Here is a 10,208-nt window from a genome sequence, read left to right as displayed (position 1 = left end):
ACTCCTACTCATATTTAAATCCCTACCTAGAATGTCAGTCCCTACTGTAAAAACTCCCCTATCTTCTCCAGAAATAATCAAATATTAATCACCTTGTCCTCTGTGCCCTCACGGCACTTCATTTGTTTTGTCTGTTAGCGTTCACTTCTTTTATTCTCACTTATCTGCCCACTAGACTTGCTGCTCTCTTGTTCATCTCTTTATCCTCAGCATCTAGCTCGGTGTCCAGATGCTTTTTTAAAATCACAAAGTAAGTTAAAACATTTTTAAAGTTAAACGAATAAATTAATGACCGCTGAGTAAATAAATGCCTTCTCAAAAGACAGATTGCTGTTTAAGATTAATTTGAACAGTGAAACTACTGTCTGATTAAAATTAAAGCTGAAAGTGCGAGTGCTGCTGAGTGCTTAGGTGGGTTCAAGGAACCACGGAACTCAGGAGGTGTGCTTTGTCCATAACGCCTGGGTTCCAGGAGGCGATGGGAAGAAGCTCGGCGAGTTAGAAAGGAAGAAGGACTGGGAAGACCGTGGGATTGAAAAAGACATAGAGATCTGTTAGGAAATCTGGGGAAACTTCAACTGCTTTGGGTAAAGAAAGCGTAAGTGCATGAAACGCTGAAGCAGATGTTAGGCAAGGTCCAAAAGAACCGCTTGGGGCAGAGCTAATAAGGGTGTTCAAAGAAGGGGGTCCAATCACTGCTTGAGAAGGAAGGGCTTCTGGTCAGAGTCCTGCTTCCTCTTTGGCCACGTATATTACCTTGACAACACACTCCCTGAACGGGCTCTAGTCCAGCCCAGCTGGCCTCCTTGTTGTTTCTCCACACCTGCTGTGCTCCCACCTCAGGGCCTTTATGCAAAAAGGCCCTGGTCTCCTGCCTGACTTGCTCTCTCACGTTATTCAGGTTTCTGCTCAGGTCTCAAGCTATCTGACCACCAGATCTACAATATTATCCCTCTGTACCCCTTACCCAGATTCATTTTCACTAATAGCATTAAATATTTATCTGCTTATGATCTACCTCCTAATTGAATGTGCATTACATGAGGACAGAGATATTTTTTTCACTGCTGTATCTTTGATGCCTGAAGCAGTGCCTGGCACACAGTAAGTGCTTGACACATATTTGCTGAATGAATAAATAAGACGCATGAATGGAGGGAGTTTGGCTTAGCTGGCCTTGAAAGGGTGGAAGAAGAGGTGGGTGTGGAGCTAGCCAGTGAGTGGGATGGAAGAGGCTGCAGACTTGGGGCCCCTCCCAGTGGTGGCCCCTACTCCTCTCCTCTCACGGTGTGCAGGAGAGCCAGGATACCTGCCTCAAAAGCTGGCAGGCAGAAGGGAGGGCAGAAGGATTCACATTTGGCCTGCTACTTCTGCTAAGGCAGACGTGTTAGAAAAGATAATTGCAAAATATCAAGTGCCATGGAAACATTTATTAATACCAGGGGCTGGTGCTTCGATGGAGCCAGAGGCTTGCTCTGGCTCCGATGAACAGCCAGCAGTTCTGAAGCTCATCCAAAGCACTTGGTTTCTTGGACCCAAAATCACAATGCTCAGTACACAATGATTTAGTGCCTTCTGTCAGAGCTTCTCAGAGCATGTCACCAGCAGCCACCCTGCCCACGTCCTCGGGAGGAGGTGGCACTGAGCAGCGGGTGTGCGGTCCAGTTTGTTTGTGACTAATGTGTTTTTGGAAGCTTGTACCCCCTCTTCAGCTACCCAGTTTTCCTTTTGCTTTGCATGTCTCTGAGCTGTCGATTGTTCTTCACAGCCAGGAATAATAACTTCTCTCTAACCCCCAGCATCAAAAACCTGCTCCCCAGCCAGCTGTTTTAGAGGGTCATAGCCTCAATGGGGATTGGAAGGAGGGTATGGGCTGCAGCTGTAGGGACACTCTGTCTCTGTGTTGCCCACAGGAGAAATCTCTGAGTGGTAGCTTCCCCAATCCCATGACTCAGTGAGGGACAGAGGAAGAAGAAGGGGACAGGGAGACACACTGCGAGTTCAGTTTGCTCCTGGGTGGTGCTATGTGGGATCCACACACACTTACTCCACTTCCGGGCAGGCTGAGCTTCTCTGAGTGGAACGGCAGAGGGGCTGGTACGTGGGAGACAGAGCTGGGTAGGTGATGCCATGGGAATGCCAGAAATAGGAACCACTCAGGACAGCAGTGAGTCACACCGGCCTCTCACATTATTTTTTAAGGAAAGAGGGAAGGCAAGTTCATAGAGACTCTGTACTCAGAAAGCAGAAATATCTAAATATCTTAGCCATTCCCCAAGGATGCTTGTTTCTCTTAAGGTAATTCGTGTGTTTTCTTGCTTAGATGGTTCAAGAATGAGCAAATCTGTTGTCTTTCATGAAAACATTTTAGAGTCCCAGAATGGGTATGCCTTTCCTCCTGCACAGCCATTGTTGTTTTCAAAAATTATCTTAATCACATTTTATTTTCTCCAGCTGACTTTATTGTAAGAATACAGTCTATAACACATAACGTACAAAAAAATGTATATCCCAGTGCTGTGTGCCTGTGCTGGCTGAGTGGTGGCACTGTTTTAATTCTTTTTTTCATCTTGGTTTTAATTTTAGAGGCCAAAGTTGGATGTTTATGTTATTAGTAAGGCTTCCGGTCAGTAGAATCCTATTAGCAGTGAAGTGTTAGGAAAGTCAAGTTATAAGTGAATTTTTGACTGAGCAGGGAGTCGACACCCCTAACTCTTGTATTGTTCAAGGGCAATTGTGGTTACTTTTGGTTTTTCTTTCAGGATACCCTCAATGTTCATAACAACCAGACTTTATCTTTAAAAAATTAGGTAGCTTTAGAAACAGAAGCCTGTGATATGATTTGTCTTATACCTTACCCCATTTATTTTAATTTTTTTTTTATAGATTTAGAGGCTATAAGTGCAGTTTCCTTGCATGGATATGTTGGGTGGATATGGGCTTTCCTTGTGTGGATATGGGCTTTTAGTGTAGCCATCACCCAAATAGTGTACAGTTTACCCAATAAGTACTTTTTCATCCCTCACTCCCCTCCCACCTCAAATCCATTCTACACATGTGCGAACCACCTCTCTAGTTCACGCAGGGCTGGATAGCTATATGGCCACAAGGCTTGGCACAAGCGCTCCAAAACTTCTCTTTGATTTGCTTTGGCTCCTGACTAGGCTGCATCACCTGCAGGGGCATTGGCCTCTGCCTTGTCCATTTTTGTTGGGCGTTCAGCCATGAGCAGAGGAGCTGGAAGCTGTTTGCTCCGTGAACAGCGGAATCAGGCACAGGGAACTGAGACCCCTTGTTGGCTAGGACTGATTTAGGTGAGCAGCTGCTCTTGCCAGGGGCCACTGGGCATGCTTGCCATGGGCCAGTGCTTGCTGGGAGGTGGCAACATTATAATTGTTTTCATCATCTTAGTTTAAATTTTAGAGGCCCAAGGTGGGCAGTGGAGGGAGGAAAGACTGAAGACATTGAGGGCACGCCGAAAGCTCACTGGAGAGTGCATGGGAGGTGGATTATCCGCCTCGCCCAGTGCATCGCCCTATTCTCAGCCCGCCCCCATCTTCTTTATTCCCAGGCTGGCTCCTTCCGGCCTGAAGACAATTCCCCTGTCCCATCGCCTCGCCCTCTCTACCTGCTCCCAAATTCGTCTCCTGCTATGCCTTTTGATGACTTCTCCTTAGTTGCCACGAAGAAGTGCTCATATCAGCAAACAGATGGCGGCTGAGGCATGTAGCATAAAATATATTTATCAAGGCAAACAGCTGTAGCCCATTTCATTCGGCAGAATTCTATTAAAAGTTCTCCAGAGCTACAAGCCGCTCTGAGACGGCAACCTGAACGCAGCCCAGGGAGCGGCGGCTTTGTGCCGCTCTCCTCCCACCCTGCTCCTTTCTTCTCCAGGCCAAAGAGAAAGCGGCCAGTCTCTGTATTCTTCCTTGCAGGCTTCAATTAAAATGCCACAATTGCATTGGCAGCCTCCACTGTCCTGCCTCCTTGGGCTGGTGGGGGCCCTTCTTAAGTGCTTCTGCTTTCCAGGCAGGCAATAATGACTCCCAGCTGCACCATTACAATTACTGGGCACTGTTTGGGCCAAGTGGCTGCTCTCTGGGCTCCTGTCCTGTCCTGTCCTTCATCGGAACAAACAAAAGTCTACTCACTGGGGACCAGGAAGTGCTGTTTGTCCCCTGTCTCCAGCTCTCATCAGACTTTCTTGCTGTGCTTCCTGTTTTTGGTATGGCCAGAAAACTGCCATGATTCCCCTCATCACGTTTTGGAAGACCACTGATCTGGGAATTGGGAGACTGGGATCTAGTCCAGATTCAGACATTAATTTGCTTTGAACTTGGGCAACCTTCTCATTGATCGGGGCTCTTTATTTCCTCTTTGAGGGGTAGGACTAGATTAAAGGAGCACATTTAAGTATCTTTAGGAGCCGGACCGTGTGAAATGTCCAGGTATATGAAACTCTGGTTTGAGACCCACCAACCCTCAACATTTGCTAACATTCCATTAAGATCCAATATTCTGTAATAGCTATTAAGAGACACTTGGGGGTAAGGCTGAACTCCAGAGAAGGCAAATGGATATCAATTGGTGGTCTATATGAAATTACCACATTTTGCATTTTTTTAGAGGGATAATGAAAGACACGATTGGTGACCTTGGACGTTCTGCCAATCATTGTGGGGAGTATCCATCATCTTGAGAAATCATGTGGTTTAGTGGGGCAGAAATAGGGGATCTGGTGCCAGACTGGGTTCAAAGCCTCACTCTGCTCCTTGACAGAGGTGCAACCTCTCATAGGTCATTTAACTACGCCTCAGTTTTACCTCAGGTAGGTTATTTAACTGCACCCAAGTTACAATTTAGTTTCACCAATTGTGAAATGGCAGTAAAAGTAGTACTTTTTTTTTTTACAGAGCTTATATGAGGATTAAACTGATAAATCTGAATAATTAATCTAGAATCATGCCTATTATAGAGTAAGTACTCAATAAATGCTAATTGTTATTTATGGAGATGACCTTCCAGCTTTGTTGTGTTGGCACAAAATTGGACAAGTGTCCAAGGAGTGGTTCTGTGGAGCTAATATTTACAAATCCTCGGCAACAGTGGTGAGGCTTAGCTCATCTCTTCCACCAATCACATCATTGTAGGGCTTCATCCCTCACCACCCAGATTTTAGCTGGCAGCCGAGACTGCACACTGACAATTCCTCGCATAGATGATACACTTTTACATGCATCATCTAATTAGATTCCTTGGAGGGAAAGAGGCGAGTAATGCCTTCCTCATTTGACAAAGGCAGAAGTACAAGTTCAAAGAGGTTATGTAATTTGCTCAAAGTCACCCAGCCCATGAGTATTAGAGTCAGCATCTGAGTCTATGATATCTAATTCTCTTGATAGTTGAATCTCCACATTATGGGACTACTTTTATGCACTTGCTCATGATTGTGGTTAGTTAACATGTTATAATCAGAATAGCCCTGTTGAGTTGCAGGGTTTCCTAAACTTACCTAAAGCATCACTTTGGGTGCTTGTTTCAAACTCTGATTTCTGGGCCCCAGTACAAGTCTACTGAATCAGGATTTCCAAAAGACTCAGTAATATGCATGTTCACCAAGCTCCCCAGGTGATTCTTATGATCAGGAATGTCTAGAAAACCCTGGGCCAGAGAATTCTGCCCAGAAAACTCACCAATCATCTTTGCACCTTGTCAGATATTAGAATAGCTATACAGAACCATCTGGTAAGGACGTGAGAGGATGTGGGAAGAGTATGGCTGGCTCGAGGGACTAAAAGAACAAACAAAGCAAAGTCCTTGGCTTGTTAATTTAATTTGCAACATTGGTATTGCATTCTTATTTGCAAGCAAGGTGGCTTATTAGGTCTTGCATGGTGGGTCAGGAGTATCATCTCAGAAAATGAAAGACACTTATCAGAGCCAAAGAGCATTTAGTGGTCTAAAACACCTAATGTGCTCACTTGCCTGCCCTACTTCCAAGAAAAGGTTCTGACAAAAGGCGAGGTTGTTATCTTGCAACGTCTATTAGATTATGTTCAGTTAAACATTGCAATGAGCTTTAAGCTACTTTGTGATCAAAGTCTTTTGGGAACATCCACAGAATACAGAACAATATGCCAAGAGCTGAGGGTACAGAGTAAAGGCTATGCCTGACCTCAAGAAGGCTTCAGTTCAGTAGGTGAGAAAATAATTGAAATATGTCATTGAAAGATGAAATGCAGGGCAATCATAATCTCATAATAATAACACTCCAGGTAATGGTTAGCTCCCTCTTCAGTTAATGGCTTGTTGACACTTTGTGTGGGAGGAACAAAGGTCCCCTTTGAGTTCCACACTCAGTGTTAGCCTACCAGTAGTACTTTTCAGCTTCTGCTCTTTTGCTCCTGATTTGTTTAGTTGGCATGCTACTCTTTCATTTGCTACCTTCCCTCATGAACATTCCACCAACATGTTAAGCATTAAATTAAATCCCACTGTAACAAAATGATTTCTTTCAGTACAACAGGACCTGCCCATCCTGAGAATCATCCAGTGGTTCCTCCCTCACGGCCCCATGTTTTGCACTAGTTTGTTTTCCGTATTCTTTCTCTGTCACCTTGCCAGACTTTACATTTGTAGAAGCCTGGAGCTGGAATTACTGAAGTTTCACCAGCAGATTTTAGCATAGAACCCCACTCACAGCATGTGCTAGATGATCACATAGTTTGTCGGCAGTCTATTAGCAGATGACACAGGTATGATGAGCCCAAACCTCTGATCCTTGAAGCTACTCTGTGTTAGCTGGACATTTTCGATTGTACCAAATGGAAATCAAATTCAAATCATTTCAAGTAATAACAGGGATTTCATGGCTACATAACTGCAAAATCTGTGGGGGCAGTTTTGCTAGCTTTAGGCACAGGTAGATCAGAGTTTATAAATGTTTTTGGGAGTCTATTTATCTCCATTTCTTAGCTCTGCATTTGTTGAGGTTGATTTGATTCTTGCGTGGACTCTTTACATGTGGGGGCAGAGATGGTTCCTAGTGTTGCTGGGCTTATGTTCTGCCTGATAAATAATCTCAGGGGAAAGAGAGAGTCTCTGTCCTTTTCCTGACAAAATTCCAAGGCCTGCCCTTCACTGTGACCTGATTAGCTACTTCCAAACCCGAAGGTGATGGCTCATTAGGCTCCATTGGAACCACAAGAAATCAGAGTGGGGAGAGGTGTATACTCTTAAACAGAAATGAGGGAAATGGATGCTGAGCAGGCAAGAAAAACATATCTGACCCAGGGTTATTTAGTTTTTCATGGAAAAACAATCCACAGCAAAACCACTTTCCTTAACACTGATATCATTTCTGATGCTAAACAGGCATTGTAAAAAATGCATGCATTAATCATAAGATGAACCAATCCTGCAGCATGTAAAAAGCTCAATGCACCTTGACTTCTCTATAAAATACACACCTCAGATCACAGCCCATGCAAACTTATCCTAAAAAAGTAATTCCAGATGCATACCAAGAGTCAAGGCTGTTAAATGCAGCAATATTTAAATAGAGATAGCAACAAAATATTGGAAATAACATAAATATCCCAAATACAGAAATGGTTAAATACCTTATAGTTTTTTTGCTATTAAAAGTGCGGTTCCTAAAATGTACTTGATATAGAAAAATGTTCAGGAAATTATGATACAATATTCCAAAAAAATGCCAAGATGCAAAAGTATTTATATTTGACGATCCCAGATTTGTGTGAATATACACAGTTTCACTAAAGGCTGGAAGGAAATACTTTGAGGTGTTAAGAGTTCTTTGAATGATAAAATTGCCAGTGAATTTTTTCTTCCTTTATACTTTTCTGTTTCCCATTTTTTTTTGCTCAAGAACTGTATTATTTCATGATGAAAAAAACACATTTAATATTTTTAAATGCATGCTTAAGTGTCAGGGCAATGGGAAACACATACCATTGGATTTATGGTGATTGCAAAGCGGGAGGACCCATCCTTTCTGGGGCAGAGGCCAGAATACACAGAGAAGAGCTTTTTGGCTTGCTCTGCCCCAGGCTAGGCAAGAGGGCACCACTGGCTTCTATTTCTCATGGGCCAGGGTTTCCGTTATTTCCATATGGGTGGTTTCTTCATTTGCTGCTCACTCAGGCTTCTGGGGAGATATCCACCCCCCTCCTTATTTACTAAATGGGGGAGGCAGAATGGGAGGAAGACGGAGAGAGAGAAGAGAGAGTTCCAAAATCTTTCCCCCCAAAGGACTGCAATAAAGGAGCATATGTATCAACTAAAAAAATTCCTTGGCAACAAAAGCTTTTTAATTGAACACAGTCTCTTCAGCCAACTTATGTAAATTCTATCCCAATTTTGGGCATCTATTTTGAGCACAGAGAGAAGCGGTATGAATCTTGCCCTAAAATTGTGCTCAACAGAAGGGGTGACGCCATATGGATGCCATGTTATGGGAGCCTGTCACCTGCTAACTGAGATGAGAAATTACAGGTTATAATCCCCTTCCTGCTGTCTGAGGATCCCAGGTGGGCTGGGAGAGCTTTGGGTGTCAGGTTCTGTGTGACCCTTTGATACTTGCCTGGGGCCTTTCCGCAAGTGTCTGGGAGGTCACAGGGTGAAGGAGAAGAGAAGCAATGCCTCTAGATGGGGTGGTGGCGGGGTGGGGGGTGGAAAGTGCTTGCTTCTACCCCCAGAGGAGATGGATTTCCTCCTCCTCAGCTTAAGTGGGAATCTGGCTAATCCTATAAAACTGTTACCAGCTGAGAGTCAGTGAGTGGCCGTTTGGTGACTAGACCAACCTTGAGAAGTGGCCTCATGTGGAAGTTGGGAACTGGGAGGAGGGTGATGCACCTATTGCATTGTACCTATTAGTGGAAAAGATGGAGAAAGAGATCCAGGGGGGACTGTAAGCCCACTCCGAGTATTCTCCTCCATGGGGAGTTGTGAGTGCAACCCACCCCTCCTTCTGTGGCTTGGGAAAGGATGAGTTTTGGGATCCACAGGAGGTTGGCTACAAGTCAGTTAGCAAAATATGGATTGTAGGAAGTGCACGTTGCCTGGTTTTAGACTGTAAGTAGTGTCTAATAAATGTGGGGATTTTATCTGGAAAGGCATTTACCATAGATAAAATGATAGCTTAATATGATGTGGGAAAAATCATGTGGACACATGTCACATTTATTTTTCTATGCCTAACTTGTTTTCTCCCAAAGTCACTCCAAATCACAAGCATAATCCCAGGCCAATTCGATTTCAGGTGTATATTCTTTCTCTCCCCTTGCTTCTTAAGTAGGTTTAAAAACTTTTCTGGCTACCTGACCACATAAGTGTGTCCATCGTTGATGCGTTAACTTTGGATGGTCTAAATTGTAGGCTGCAAGAAAATGGTGTATGTACCATTGCCTTTCTAACAAGCTCTTACATGATCGCACCCTGTGTACCCAGGGCCTGGTAAAGGACCTGGAACAGAATTGCTAGTAAGAAATGTTATTCGATAAATAGACACATACACAGTTTCCACTGGTCCTGCCCACTTTTACTTGGAGAAATAAAGCATGCAGAAGACCAATAGGGCTATCATTGAGAAGTGTTGTACCCAAGAGTTAAAGCAACAGGATAGAAGTAAAAGAGTTCTTTGTCTAAGGTCAACTGAGAATATGACGGTTATTTGTTTCACCAAAATTCCCTAGTTTTTTTTTCTCTATAAAATGAGGATGCTTTTCATATGGCAAGTGATTGATAACTCATTACTTATAAATATCCAGATTTGTTAGAAACTACCTATAGATTAGACACCAATGTGCCCAGTGATCTGGCTGCTTTTCCTTTGCTTGGCTGTTTTCCATGGACCAACTCACCTGGTCCATGGAAAATATTGTTCTTTCTCCCTTACTTCCTCCTTCCATTCTTCCTTTCTTTTTTCCTGTTACCATACATATTTATTCCACACTTATCATATTACAGGCACCATGATAGTCACTTGGGATAAAAAAGGGAAGAAGGCATGCCTGACTTCAAGGAATTTACATTCTAAAGAAGGAAGCAAACAACCAAATCGATAGTTATACTAGACCAAGATGCACTTACATGGACGTATGCAGGGTACGGTGGGAATGCAGAAGTAAGATGACTAAGATGGATTATGAACTCCTAAAAACAGTAAATGAGGTTCTAAGATG

At 43.6% G+C, this 10,208-nt stretch overlaps 1 long non-coding RNA gene across 1 annotated transcript in view; it reads left to right on the top strand.

Moving 5' to 3' along the window:
* The first annotated feature begins 8,439 nt into the window (after positions 1-8,439).
* The window catches only part of LOC108307840, a 38,239-nt gene continuing 36,470 nt past the window's right edge, over positions 8,440-10,208 (top strand). The window contains exon 1 of the long non-coding RNA XR_001826711.1: positions 8,440-8,555. This is a non-coding gene — a long non-coding RNA (uncharacterized LOC108307840). The remainder of the gene's footprint in view (positions 8,556-10,208) is intronic.

This window comes from Cebus imitator, unplaced genomic scaffold, assembly GCF_001604975.1.
Source record: "Cebus imitator isolate Cc_AM_T3 unplaced genomic scaffold, Cebus_imitator-1.0 Scaffold0, whole genome shotgun sequence".
NCBI lineage: Eukaryota > Metazoa > Chordata > Mammalia > Primates > Cebidae > Cebus > Cebus imitator.
Note: the sequence above shows the minus strand (reverse complement) of the source record. Positions and strands in the feature narration are given on the sequence as shown.